Genomic DNA, 15,620 nt, shown 5'->3' with positions numbered 1-15,620 from the left:
ACAGATATTTATGGTTCCCGCAAAATCAATCTTAATCGCCGCGGTGATCTCCTGACTTTTCCTCTCATGCCACCGTAAACATCTCCCATTGGGTTTCGTTGTGGTTTTCACCAGTGCCTCGGCAAAATTAGCATGAAGGCTATAGCCATTAGAAGAATTGCTGCTCCTGAGGATTTATACATTTGACATTGTGACAGTATGAACTTTGTCTGTTAAAGGTCAGGAACAAGTAGTTCTCCATTGAAGAGCTTTCACCCGTAATGAATAAAAGACTTTCCCCCTAAACACAGTTCTGTGAAAGAACATCAGAGAATGAGGTTAAGAGGTTGTGTTCTGAGAAAAACGTCAGCACCATTGTGTACAAAATCGATAAAACTTCTAAGCAGTGGAGGAAAATGCTTCCAGCCCTCTTATACCTGCTGTGAGGTGACATTTTAGCTCAACGACCACTTGAGATCCTTTGAGAATGTTCTGGCTAATTGTTGGGGCTATTTCCTCCCAGGAACGTCTGCTCCGTGGACTGAGGTGCCAGGATGAATCACTAATGGCGTCTGCACAATCTCATTAGGGACCGGATGATTTTCATCGGGTAATGACATATGCTTATGAGAAGGAATTGAATGAATCCACAGTAATATATGAACAGAACGACAATGTACTTTAAATGCCATCAGTGACAATCAACAAGCAATGTCTTTGTTTACCATGAAGTAGCAGCCGCATGAGATCCATGCTTCTGCTGTAGTACTGGCATTGGTTAGCAACAGAACTGTGTTCTGAGTGTCTTGGAGTCTGATAAACTGAAAATTTAGGCAGGTGGTCGTGCTGACGGAGACAGTAACAGGCAGGCATGCAGAAAGTCGGCAGCATAATGACTTGTATCTGCAGTCAGAAGTAAGCACAACAAGCACCCCACTTCCCGAAAAACGAATAAGAAGAAAGAAACACAAAGCAACTGCTTTCTCTCAATAGACTTGTTTTTGAATGGAACATTTCCTTAGTTGATTTCAGTAGCTTAGCAACTAACTCTGGGATAAAAAAAAATGGAAATGACACAGTTTGTGTCACTGTGGTGAGATGCGTGTAACATTATTTGGCAGCTTGGACACATACAGTACAAGAACATCTATTATGTCAAAGTGACAGCACATAAGGTATATATATATATATATAAAGTATATGTATGTAAAGATGGTGCTCAAACCTAAGAGAAAATTAAAAGAAAATTATTGAAGGCCACAAATTCTCTCAAATCGCTCATATGTACTAAAAATGAATCTGCTCGCTTGGTTCTTGCATGAGGCCCATTGGCTTAATTTTGAGGGAGGTTTTTTTTACATGGTTTTAACCTTCACTGTACTCGGATGTTTGACAAATGGGCTCACACATTCAGCACACTCAGAAAAGAAGGGCTGGGGAAAAGGACAGATTGAGGGAACGATATGACAATGTAAAATCCACAACAAGGGGACAGTAGAGCTGGGAAAAGAACAAAACAAGGGGGGCATATGGGGTGATCGGAGAGCGACTCTTCCATCTGCTCGTACTAGTCCCACGTTGAAAGACAGGGTGGAAAAAATGGACAGAGCGACGAGGGCCATGGAAAAAGAGACATGAGTGAGTTTTAATGCATAGCGAGGCAGTTCCACAGACAGGATGGAGCTCCAAATATGAATTACTGCCAAATAGCTAAAAGCCTGCTTCAGAGAAGACGGAGGTCTCTTATTTTCCAATCCTACCACTTTACAATCCATCAAGGAGGCAGTGCATTTCCTGCTAGAACATGGTTGTACTCCAGTGACGTCAAATGGAATTTTCTCAGGATGTTTTTTGCCATTTTAGGATTTTCTTGAAGTGTTGAAGTGTTGATATTTCTGATGAGTTGAGTTTTAATTAGTTATTTGAACCTATGAAAACAGGGTGAGACATCATGATTGACCGCTAAGACTGAGTCATGATTGGTTGGGCGCTGCGGGACCTTGACACCAATACTAGGCTCCACTCCTAGATCACTACTGCGCGGATATGGGCTCTAAATTACAGTTAAGGTTTATCTTTGAAAGGCAGATAAAACATCCTCAATGACAAGGCACGCAGAACAGAAACAAGGCGAAGAGCTGCTATATCTTGGAAACGTCGGATTGATCTCTGAGTTGTGCTACATTTTTACAATACTAATTTTATGATTTAAAAAAAAACACATTTTTAACATTCCCCTAAATGGAGAGGATGGTGATGTTGACAGCATCATAAAGATAGAGGAGCCCCGAAACACAGAATTCATTATGGGGGGTATTACAAAACGCCTTGAGAGCTAAGAGGGGACTAGAGGTATAAGTTAAAAAACAAAACTAAGAAGTCGAGTGCAGATCTTCATGGTCCATAGGACAGTCAGTGAATGATTTGTTGTGGGGACAATGTGGCCTCGGGAGTTGAGAAGAGTACAAGGAGAGAATCATGGAGAATATTACAATTTATGCATTTTACACAGCATTTTGTATTTGAAATTTGTGGTACAATGCAAGATGTAAATCTTTGAATATTAGGCCAATCTGGGACCCATCCAGACTTCCTGTGTTCTCTCTGCTCATCTGTGCCTCCCTGAGCTCTATCTTCATTCCCTGATATAGATTCCCTCTCGGTCTGTTGACACAAACAGAACCTACACTTATACACTATAATTAATATTGGCTAGTTATCAGTTCACCCATTTCGTTGGCTATGCTCAACAGCTTAAATGCAACTGTCTAATTTAGCCAGTTTGTTTGTGGGAAGTGAGTCTCTCCCGGTGTGTGAGAGCAGTGGCAGCATTGTGCTGTGGCCACAGGAAAGTGCATGCCATTAGCAGTAGTCACATTACTTTAGTCGGCCATGAAGTGTGTAGATAAGATCAGGTAGCAGTATAATAGTGACTCAAAGGGAAGAGAGCCGGGATAAGGGCTAAACTAATCCAGCTCGGACCTAAGAGAGCGAGAGGACAGGTGTTTCGTCACCCCTCACGTAAACTGAGTGTTGGATTAGATGATCAATATGGTTGGATTGATTTTTTTGCTGCCTCGGTGCTGCCACACACTTGCCGGCTCTCTCAGTGATTAGCGTTGCTTGGGACCGTTCCCTGCTGTCAGAAAGGACACTGTCGCATCTCTCTGTCGAGCTGCTGTGACCAGGACAGCGAGGGTCAAGCAAACAAATTGTGATATGTAGTCTATCTTTGTAGGGAAGTTGGCACAACTCAGCAAAATGGTGCTGAGTGGTGGGCGAGTCCGTGTGTTTGAATGTATGAATGCCAGGTTTCCAGATGAAATGATGACGTCGGCCAAAGAGACCACAATACGACTCCCTCTCTAAATTCCAAGGCAAATGCTTAAATTGCCTTATTTTAGCAGAGGCTGTGGTCTCATTGGGTAAATTGGTTTTAAGAAGGCTGAAGGACAGGCGGGCTGTACGACAACCTTCAAGTCGAACAGACAGGTGACCTTTAGGTCATTTTATCATGCTAACAGGGTGTCTCCATGGGCACAAGGAACAGGTGCATCAGAGTCACCTCTGTCATTATCAGAGACACGATGTGACAGAGAGGCTGATTACCGGGACAATCAATAGTTTTAAGCCACTTCGAGGTCACTAGGTCCATGGATGGTCGTCATGGAGCCGAGCCGTCGGTCAGGCGATACCGAGGTTTCCACGCATTCAAGTCACTGTCTAATTTTTTTCACATTTCAAAAAGACACACGAAGTTAACAGTAAAACAAAAGAGAGTGAATAAGGTGGTTTAACATCACTTGATAAAACCAAAGTGCAGTCACATTCAGTTACTTCATCGTGCATGTCTGTGGCTGAGCAGTTGGAGTGCGTCGTCCAATAAGCGCTTCTATTCCTGGCTCGTCCAGTCCACATGCTGAAGTTTAAACAATGAAGTTGACCCTTCATCCGGATTATTTGATCATGAGAAGCAAACATCAGCCTGTTGAATGGACACTCAATAAGTTAGTGTCCAGAGCGGCAGAAATGCCCAAACATCCAAAATGGCGCGTTAACATACAAACACACACTGACATCCCATCTAAGATTGTCATCTCAGGAAGAAATTCATCTCATCAAAACAGGTAAAGATCATTAGTGATGTCACCTGCACCACATTCCCTAATGAGTGCTTGTGGAGGGAGGGAAGGAAAAAGAGGAGGGAGGAATGAATACAAAGTGGAACGGTGATGCAAGTGTTTAACATCCTTCCTGTCTGCCGGTGGGATGTTGGTAAATTGCGACAGCAGAGCTGAATTCTAACATGCTAATCAAAGAGGGAGACAGTTCCTACCAAAGGGAAATCAGGAGTTAATTTAGCTCTGAGCAGAACATGCACAGTCTCCGTAGACTCAGGTGATACACACGGAAATTTGTCCTGTACAGTACCTGGTGACAGAAACATAACCAAAACACAATGTGTCAGTCCAAATACTCTGGCTCATAATGCGTCGTGGACCATCACTGTCGCCATACGTCGAAGAGCGGCCGTGAATGTCGGCCGCCGGGATGACTGAGCCAATGTGTCGTGTTTTATTAAACATTAATATGTGCTTTCCGCCTCAGCCATGAAAGATCTCATCAACCTTCAATTAACCTTGCAGCTCCTCATATCTGCTGCCCCCGCCCCCCCGCGATAAGTGGTGCGGACGACCGACGGTGGCTTTCATAGTCACACTGCGGGGTCGACGACTCAGGTAATCAAATCTATCAGCGCTGATTGCTTGGGGTGGAATCAGCGCTCGCATGACACAGAACCCTGCAGAAAGCAGTGGCAGGGACGATGGTGAAGCAGTAAACCCGTTAAGGCAAAGGTCCTTGTTTTTTTCATCCGCCTACCACCCTTCAGTCAGATTCTTATTCTTCTCATTTCTAACCCATTTGACCTCACTTCCTCTTCCTGATATTGTTTGTCTGCTTCTGGTTCACGCTTTCATACACTTTGTGCCATTGTTTTTCTTGAAAGCTTGCGCCGTCTGTAAGTAAAAAATTAATTTGGCCAACTTACCTGGTTATTTGTGTCAAACTGCAACAAATATATTTGGCTCTCTTTGAGGAAAAAGGTGTTGAATGGTACTGGTCATCAGATAAGACGATTAGATGCAATAATGATTTTAAAAAGTGCGATGAGGTGGACAGGTGGTTGTTATTTGGGACAGGGTTTTGGGTTTTTTGCTGGAAGTAAAGCAGAGAGCCTGAGGTTCCTGTAATGCACATCCCATTTTAGGCATTTATTCTTGTTACCTTAACACAACCACAGACAGCGGGCCAGGTTTCATAATGGATGATGACATATCTGGATGCATGCAGCCACTCATCTGGCCTGGTGTCATACACAGATCAGGCTAAAAACTGATCCAACGTAGAGGCTGCACACTCAATTTAATCTGAGCATCAGAGGGAAGGCACGTCAGAGATGCAGCGCGAAAAAAATAATTACTCTGGAGGCTCCTGCTCGCCGGCATGTAGGAAATTAAAAAAGGGGGAAAAAAACAGCTAGTAAACAAGAAACATGCAATGTATTTTATTTCTTTCATTTTGGGTCATTATTAATTGAAGTTGTGCCCACATCAGCTGTAAATACAGCTGGTTTAGAGGTTATTATAAAGGTAAAAGTGTTTAAATATGATGTTTGATATGATATGATGTTATGTGTCACTGTGTCTGGGGGAAAAAGCCTTAATCTCGAGAAATTATGCATGTAAAAATTAAATTTAGGTAAATGGTGGATGGATGTTTTCACAGTTGTTCAATGTTCAAGGACAACGGTAACTGGAGGTGTCCCGGGAGATGCAGACGCCTGTCATGGAGACTTAAGGACGTCTGTCTTCCACGCAGCTGATAAGAATATAGCCTGGCCTTGGGACCTCTCATCAGCCTCTCTGGTGGAAAACAGTGGTGGTAACACCGCTGCATTTGATAAGGACTGGAGAGGTGATACAGTTTCCTCTTCTGCGTGGAAGGGTGCGTGACACAGACAATGCTCAGCCTTGACGGGAAGGCGTCCGCCCACAGCAGCTTAACCGACTGGAATCCCCTGTTGATGCACTGATCTGGCGGGGCTTAACTGGTGGCTCAATACAGCGAGGAACATGTCCAGGGGGCTTTACCCACTGTGCCCTCTGCAATACGCTCACAATCACACACGCACATCAAAAGGTCTATAATTATGCACTTCGCGTGTGCATACAGTATGTGCTCATACATATGCAATATACGAAGAAGATGTCAACGAACTGGCAGAAAGACAACGAGTGCCGAGAGGAAGAAAAAAAAAAAGGATGTGCATCTATTTGAAATACGCACAAAAAATGATTGAGCAAGAGTTAATAATCTTATTGGGCCAGAAAGAGAAAGAGAGATTCTTAAAATTAAAAGAAAAATGATAAGCTATATCTTGCAGATGACGCCAGGCCAAGTTCTTGGATTCCCCATGAGTTTTGATTAGATTTAATTGACTGGTAAACAAAAGCAGTTGTGATAGTTCAAACAGATGCACAGTAAATGTGCCATGCAGATAGTATTTTGGTGTCTCTTTCAAGACAAATAAATGAATAAATAAATGTATTAAGCCACAGTATTTAAGGAGGTTAATTTTCATTTAGATTAAATTAATGTAAAAGTGTTTTTGAAGCGTTCTTCACTTCAGCAGCAGGGAGCCCGTAATGCAAGTGGTTTGTGCATCAAATAAAAAACCTAAAACTTAGCATTGGTGTAATGAACTGGGTGTTTTGAGTCTACGGGCAAAGCTCTACGGTTTTGAATGTTGTAAACAGCGAGGAGAGAGCCAGACTGCGTTGCCAGCACGGATATTTGGAAGGTCTGGGTCCGAGAGAACTACTGTACACGTTGAGCACAGCAGGGGTCAAAGCAAAAACAGTCGCTGCTATTTTTACCCTCCAAGCTGCTTAGAAGTATTTTATAACATCCGTTCATATTTTTACATCACCGAGCAATCATCCGTTTCCTGATCTAAGGATGAGCTGTCTAGGCTAAAGGATCACGTCGCGACCAAAATGTGTCTCTCACTTTGACTTCCTCTGGGGAATTAATCAGAGCTGTCAGAGTTTGTGAGATGAGATGAGAATTCAACAATGTTATTAATATCATGTGGTTTTAAACAAGTCAACAATATTTGTGTATCAAGCTACCTGTACCATATACAGAGCAACAAAGGTATAAGTCCCTTATTCAACGCCGAGGACCAACTCCTCAGTCAACGTATATTGTTTAAAAGACCAAAGACACCAGATGTTTTCAGATATCACGCCGGAAAATGTCCGAAATGTTTTTGCCACATGACGGACGTGGCAGGAGGCCGTCCGCGTCCGACCCGTTCACGCCAACAAGAACAGAGTTTTTGTTTTCAGTAATGAAAGCTTCATCCGTGAATGTTCTGGAGATTTTCCTGCTGTATCGTCACAGGGGCTTGCTCGGATATGTTTCGGAGGGGTCTGCAGGAAAAGTTCAGAAAAAACGTCCAGAGCAACACTTGCGGACAACTGGAAAAGTTGAGGAAAATGTCCGGACTTCAGTCCATATCTGAAAACAGCCGCTGTCTGATGCAGATGCATTTTTACCATAATCTTTCACTTATTGGGGTATAATAATCAGAATTAAAACCTAGATGGATGCTCTCTGGCACACTGAGTCTGTTCCTGCGAGGCCATCTGCACTGCTGCGCTGATGAAAACACCAAATTAATCCCCGCTCTGCCATTCTGGTATTTCAGCCTGAAAGCCTCCAAAATCCTCTGCTACAAACACATCAGCCAATTCAGCAGGGCAGGCCGCAGCTGAAGCAACTAGAGGCTTGTTAAATATCTAATGTGAACCCTACCCTTCGCCCTGCGCGTAGGCTCCTGTGTGTTACGCTAGATTCAGTGATCCAATAGATTGTTGTGGAGTAATGCTGCCATTGTTAATTAAGCACTGATTCCAGACATGGCTGTGTTTAATGCTCTTGGAATTTGGATGTATGAACTCTCAATGCTGATCCAGTTTTAAAAGATCGCTATAATTGGGTGTGGAAATCGCAAATATTCTTTGATGAGAGCTCTTCTCTATTAATTCTCCCATCCAGAAGAAGAAATGCCTCTTCTCAGTGTCAATATGTGAGAAAATCAGACTTCTGGGAGAGACTTAACATCTGCCTAAAGGTGTCATCTTCAGATGGGATCCACTTTAGTCATTTCTCCATCATCGCGTGTTCCCATTGCTGTCACCGCACTGCCAAACTTGGCCGTCACGCGGGGAGATGCCCGCGACTGGCCGCGCTACACCACGTCGTGTTTTTACACACCTACATGGAAGCTCAGTCTGAGTCGGAGCAAGCGGCTGTAGATTCTCCCAGACTCTGCTCAAACAATTACAACCGAATTCTGACGGCAGCTTTGCAAAGTGCGAAAAAAAACGTGTTGTACATGTGTATGTCATCGGTCACATGTCAAGTGTCCGATGCTATATGCGGTACCCTGCATAGGTTTGAAACATGTTTGGGATCAGTTACGTAAAGCTGATTAACACACTTCAGTTACTCTGGCGGATCAGAGTAGACCTCTGCTCACGCTGATGTTGGGCCGAGCTGAGCTGTATTAATGTAAGATCAACAAAACCAGTGAACTAATGAGAATGAAACAGGTGACAACACAACTGACAAGAAGGTCAGGGAGATGTCGACCAACGACGGCACAATCTTCAGGAGAGCTCTAACCCCTGACGTGAAACCACCTGTGGGGGTTGGGACGCACTGCAGGTGAACAGGACCTTAAACCGCCAGTATATTCCAAATATGAACTATTGAATATCACAGACTCAAAAAAGTTTAAACAATCAAGCAATAAAAAAAAAAAGTAGTGAGCGAAATCATGGAGCTATTCTTAAGTAACCAGTGCCTCAACATGGAGAGGGCTTTTTAAAAGTCTGGAATTACAACCTGTTCTTTTTTGTTTGGGGGGGGGGGGGGGGATTTCCACATATATAAAGGATAATGGCAAACTAACATTGAAGATACCAGACCTGGTGGAATCGGATAATATCACTCTACCGATTGCCACTGTAATTGCCATTAGGTAATGCCAGTACAATAACAATATCAGAAAACATAATGATTGCTGCCTGCCAGGGTGATGTATGAGATGAAAAGCAAAAAAAACAACAAAAAAAACACAAGAGCTTTGTGTATCCAGCCCAATTCAAGAGATGCTCTGCTTTATCCATATTAGATTTCCTTTGCATTAAGAAAACTCTAATGCGTCACAGCCATCCCTCTTGACTTCAGGGACGCAAGCGAAGCAGAATAACTAGGTTTATGGCATTGAACCCTCCGTGTGATGTCATTTCATTTGTTCGTCCTTGCATTATTCTGTCACTCACGGTTATTTTCAGCTGAGTTGTGGGGGGTCTTTGCAAGCAGATGTTGCATTGAGCTTATACAAGACAGAAAATGTTAACAGTACCAAAAAGCCCCAGCCCTTATTTAGACCTCTCTTCATCAATAACATAATATTACATTTTTGAGCACCATAATCATTATGGATTATGTCCAGCCTATAGGATAAATATCATATTCCCTGTCGTGTGACCTTGTCTTTTGTGCCCACCTTTCATTTAAAGAGAAGTTTTAAACTTTCAGATCAGTCAGCCAACCCGCCAATAGATAAATATCCTCTTATTTACAATGCAAAGTCTTTACGTCTGAAAGAAAGCATAGATTTGTCGAAGCGAATGGTTTTGTTGGGGGAGGGTTTGTCCCATGACAGGTGAGAGAGAAACATCCCCATCGCTAACATTCACGACAGAACAACCATTAGATTCATGACGGAGTGTTTCATTTCCTATTATGACAGCTACTCATACCCTTGCTGTGGTGTGTTATTTACAGTATGTGATTCATAGTCAGATGCTTTTCCCCCCCGAGGCCACTGAGACTGATTACTTCGGAGGCAGCTGTCCCTTAGGTGTTTTGTTTTTTTGGGCCAGACACGGCGTAAAGCCTCCACAGTATGAGACCTGTCTGATGAACCCCAGGCACGCCGTCGATCTCCCTGCTATCGGTGAGTCACACACACACTGACCCCTACATTCAAACAAATCCACTTTTCAGCCTCCCTTCAGATTTGTCATCTGAATTTGCGTGAAATGCCCTGTGAGGGAAAGACAGTCACCGTCTACGTCGCTAGATAAGCGCAAGATACGTCCGTCACAGCCCCTCGGAATACGGAGTGAATCACTACGTCGCTGTTGCAGATGAAGGAAACTGGCTGGGAACAGCTGCTGTGGGACAAGCGGAGGCTTGTCAATTAGAACCGTTTTGCATCAACTCCTGATGAGGCTCTGTCCGCTCGGACGGCAGTGCTGGTTGCAAATATCTAATCGTATGCACTCTGGATCTTTTCAAGCCATGACTTTGGTGATTTGTAGGGCCAGACATAAGAATACATATTTTGAGAATAAAGTCAAACTGTCGAGAATGAAGTTGACCTCTCTGGTCCTTCCGGCTGTGATAGCTGCCAGTGTTCTGTCTTTCCCAGCTTGGGTGGTTTTCCCCTTTTGAACAGACATTTTTTTTCGGCAACAATGTCTTAAAAGACCTCCAGTAACACCGATCACAACACACTGTGTTTATGTGCTAAAAGACCATTTCCTTGTTACTAAAACTGGATCTGCAGAACAAAATGTCACCAATTCATCTGGAGGCATTTTGTCATATGCACTAAAGATAGTGCTTTGACATATTCTGCGACTTTAATCTAGAAATGTCAAGTTTAATCTCGACAATTTGGACTTTGCTCTCCATATCAATCCATCGATCAAATCAAAATCTATTCGTATTTTCACAAATCACAATTTGCCTCATCGGGCTTAACACTTTGTTCAAGGTGCGACATCTTCTGTCCTAGAGTGAGGAAACATTTGAAGAAGGGAAAAAAAGATGCAGAATGCACTCACATGTCTGTTGTATGTTCTCTACACCACGCAGATATGCAAAATTCAAAAATAAAATCTTGTTCATTCTCGACATTTCATCTTTTTTCTCGACATTTCTGACGTTTTACATCACAAATCCTGTTTTCAGTTTATTTCGTGCCATGACCTGTGCAAACATCTACACAAAACACCTTTATGTAGGGTGATATTTGTATCTCAATGCGACAAAAACAACCTTCATGTTTTTTTCTGCACTGCCGGAACAATGTTATGCAAGTCCCTTGTTCACTTATTGGAGACACAGCCAGTGGCCGATGTCTGCGGCAGATGGCATTAGAAACAGATGCTATCAGTCAGGGTTCAACTCCATTTAGGTCTAACCACTGATGTTCTATAGTGACCTTCGTACATTTGTGCATGCGTGTGTGTGTGTGTGTGTGCGTGTGTGTGTGTGTGTGCGTGTGTGTGTGTGTGTGTGTGTGCGTGTGTGTGTGTGTGTGTGTGTGTGTGTGTCCAGGATTAGTGAGTCTTAAAAGTAGCCATCCCAAAGCAGAGAGCTAGACAGATGACAATATTTTACCCCATTACACACTAACTCTTATATCAGCGTCCCATCTGCGTGGCCCGTGACCTCTGCGATGAGAATGATGCAGCATGCGCGTCCATTCAGCTACAGCACAACAGCAGCAATAACAACGTTTACTGCAGCTCGACGTCCGTCTTAAAACGTCCTGTTAAAAAGCACTGTTGTAAGACAAAAGTCAAGAGTGGATGAAATTGGATTCAGTCGTCTCGCTGTTTGTCGCCCAAAAGTGACAGACAGAAATACAGAGCTCTTCAGCATCTCAGTAATTGGACAAAGCTTCGTTTTTTTTTCATCCAAGCGTTGAAGATTTTAACTGTCAGGAGGCACACAGCCTTATCGGAAAGAAGAACTTAATAGTATGTGGCTCCACTCTCCATGACATGCACGTTCTCATCAAAACTCAACTCTCTGCTGCTAAAATTGAAGTACGACATTTGGGGTTAATGTCGCAAATAAAGAGTAGTTTCTGAACTGTATTCAGTTGGAAAGCATATTGTCATGCACAATCATACCAAAAAGCTGATTTGTTCGTGGAGTTGTGTAATGTCCACCATTCCATCCCTTCTTTAGCCACCTAATCTCGCTTCGTGGAAACAGGGGCGTTTCAAGGCACTTTGGGGACATGGGGGTCCCAACATCGAGCCGGGGCCTTGTCAGGAGGGTTCCGACCATGGTGTCTTTGCAGTCACCTGTACATAGCCAATCATAGAAGTTCAGGGGGTTCTCACAAAATGAGCCTTGTCGTGGACTAATGTAATTAGCCCTTCTTGTGGGGCTCCTTCTCAGCTAGGGGACCCCTGGCATGCCTTCTTCACCTACACTGTTCTAATGCCCCTGCATGGAAACATGTTGTGCTCCCTTCTCCGGCTCTTTAAATTACACATCCTTCCACTATACCTTTGATATGTCTTTTTTGCTAATGGAGCAGGGTGTAAGAATATAATGTGGAAGCTGTGGTATTTTACTCATAGTCTATTCTCTGGTAAAAAAAAAAAAAAAGAAGAAGAAAAAAAGAGGGTACAATTTCTGATCTGAAATGACCCAAAAATGCAAAAATATTCTGTATGTACTCAGTGTGTCAGTGTTTGTGTGAACCATCTTCAAGGCATGTCTATAAGAAGCTCTTATTGCACATTAGAGCTTCAGACCAGCCCTTTGAAGCGTGTGTGTGCGTGCATGTGTGCGTGTGTGTGTGTGTGTGTGTGTGTGTGTGTGACATGTTTTGTCAACATCTGAATGGGCACCATAACTCTGTTAGTGGAATTGTTAGGGATGTAGAATTACATGTCCTCACTACATTCATCTAGCTCGAACATTACTAAAATTCCTTTAGTTTTGTAACTACATTGATTACAAGGAGATACATTATTATTATTGTAAAATCAGGTTGCTCTGATGAACAGTGTATATTCATGAAGCTGGTGTTATTCTATTGGACGACGTCGACATTAGGTATTCCAAACAAGCACGCAGTTACTGTAATTAATTTAATAGTCTGAACTGCGTTCTGAGGTCACATCAATTTGTAAAACCATTGTTTTCACCGATAAAAACTTTCCCCGGTCAAACGGCTGATATGACTTCACCATATATACTGTATTTATTGTTTTTTGTTATGTGTTGTCTGTTTTGTACTATGAGGCAAAATTGTCTTTTTTCCAGAGAAGACACGTAAACCTGTGTGATTTCATGTCAATAATCCTATGCATGAATAAGATGTTTATGTGCATAAAAGTCAAATTAGATCAAATTAAAAGCTTTCAGTTGGAGTCTTACTATTATTTCTTCCCCTATATGCCAAAAGATTTGGGTTGAGTGGGGGGTGTGAATGCAGCAGGCACATGTGAGGTGTGAGGAATATACGCAGATTATGTTCAGCCGACAGAGAAGGTTGCATGAAGCCTCTGCCAGACAACCACATGCGCCGTGATTCATGTGCTGTAATTTGCCCTCTGTCAGTCAGAAAGGAACATTTTCACAATTTTGTCCCTCTCAGTATGAATCGACTGGATTTGTTTTTTTGTTTTTTTACATATTTCTTCCCCAGAAAGAAACTGTTCACATCCTTAATCAAAACTCACCTCTTTTAATGTGTTATTTTATTGTATGATTATCACTATGCAATTTTTGTTTTTAGTGTGTTGTTTTTCATGTGTCTTTGAGAATTATGAAAAGCGCTATATAAATAAAATGTATTATTATTATCATTATTATTATTATTAAATCTTTATGATGTTATAAATCAAGTGAGAAGTAGAGTCATTTTTCTCATAGACTTCTATAGAAACTGACTTCTTTTTGCAACCAGTGGAGTCGCCCTCTGCTGGTCATTCCAGAGAATACAGTTTACAGGCACTTCCTCATTGGCTTCATATTCCGGACCCAGACTATGTCCATTTTCTAACACATAATCATACAACTATTCTGAGAGGTACAGTGGCTCCTTAAAGTAAACTTGTTTAACTTGTCACATTTAGCTGCCAGTGGTGGTTTCAAGATCTATACCGATCATATGTGCCGCATCAGTGACTGAGTGACGATAATAAACAAGGAGTGCGTAGGCTTCTCTGTCTGTCACTGCCGCTGCAACATTTACAACACAGTGCCCAACTCCTCTCATCTAATCAACTTTGCTCATCAAGCCTCTGTTTAATTATGCCTCGTCCATCATCATCCCTTAAAAGTGACCACACTGACACTCGCGGATGGTAAACAACCGGCGCGGCACAACAAATAGCTTCAATCTTTTTGTCCCTGTGTCAGCAATGATGTTAATGATATTGGTCTGTCTGACGTGTGTGTGTGTGTGTGATGTTTTGAATTTTCACTGAGGCAGATCATCTCCCTAAATCCCTGTAGTCCAAATGTTGTTTTCCACCCCTCCCTCTTGTTATAAAACCCAAACACACACAGTACACACACTCTGCTGCAAACAGGAAGAAGAAAAAAAAAAAAAACAGGAGGATGTGCCAAAGACTTGGCTTTAACGCTGTTACTAGGGACCCTTAAATAAGGACTTCAGAAGCTTTAACTTTAAAGACAGACAGTTTCCAACTCTCCTCACATGGAAACATATCAGAAGCGTCACCTTCATCAGAGGTAACGGATTCTTAATTAAAACTGGGGGGTGGCGACAGAGCAATTTGAAGCCGTGTCCGATTTTTATTAATTTCTGTGATTCCTGCAGTTTCTGTTACACCTGCAAAGCTCCTAGCAGAGTCGGCAAGTGCCCCATTCACCGAGGATTAGCAAGCAGACAATCAGCAGCAGGCAGGCTGGTGGAAAGAGAAAAAAGAGAAAAAACATGGTCCAGATGAACCAGCTTGGTTCAGTGGTTTGGCTTGTTGTCACACAGCTAAGTTTCAGCCTTTTGATTCAAGGATTGCATGGGACTGCACACAAAAACCAAACACGTGTAGGCTATGCAAGGTCATTCTGTGGAACGTGTTTGTCTCTCAGAGCCACATTTTAATAAATACTACAATTCTATTATCTTTGTCTGCGTGCCTGCGAACTGTTGACCTCTGTTGGTGTGTATGAGGCAGCACAGTGTGGATCCACTTCATTCAAGATCTCCTGACATACAGTTCTATAGGCTACCCCAAAACCACTGGATTTCAAAATTGTCGTCACAGACCTCCTAACCTACCTCACACACACACGCACGCACGCGCACGCACGCACCCACGCACCCACGCACCCACACACACACACACACACACACACACACACACACACACACACGCCTGCGCGCACAGTATGGGATCTGAATGACAGGTGGAATATTGGATGCCGACTATTGCCAGGTTATAGCTAAGGATTAGTCAAATGAGTTGCTGCAATGAAATGAGGATTTAATCCGAGTCGGAAGAGCCACTGTCACAGAGCCAACATTACAATAGCTCTGGGTTTTGGAGCCTGACATAGAGAAGCTTATAGGCAGAGCATCTCACTGACCCACAGTAGCTTAATCCATTCGGGGAGACATGGCGGAGGGACTGTCATGGCTGCTTCACTTCTCAAACCTAGGAGAGTCACTGAGTCACTCCATAAGGTCATTGATCCTCGATAAACGGCTGAATAAA

Source organism: Scophthalmus maximus, chromosome 14, assembly GCF_022379125.1.
Source record: "Scophthalmus maximus strain ysfricsl-2021 chromosome 14, ASM2237912v1, whole genome shotgun sequence".
Classification (NCBI taxonomy): domain Eukaryota; kingdom Metazoa; phylum Chordata; class Actinopteri; order Pleuronectiformes; family Scophthalmidae; genus Scophthalmus; species Scophthalmus maximus.
This window is presented reverse-complemented; position numbering follows the sequence as displayed.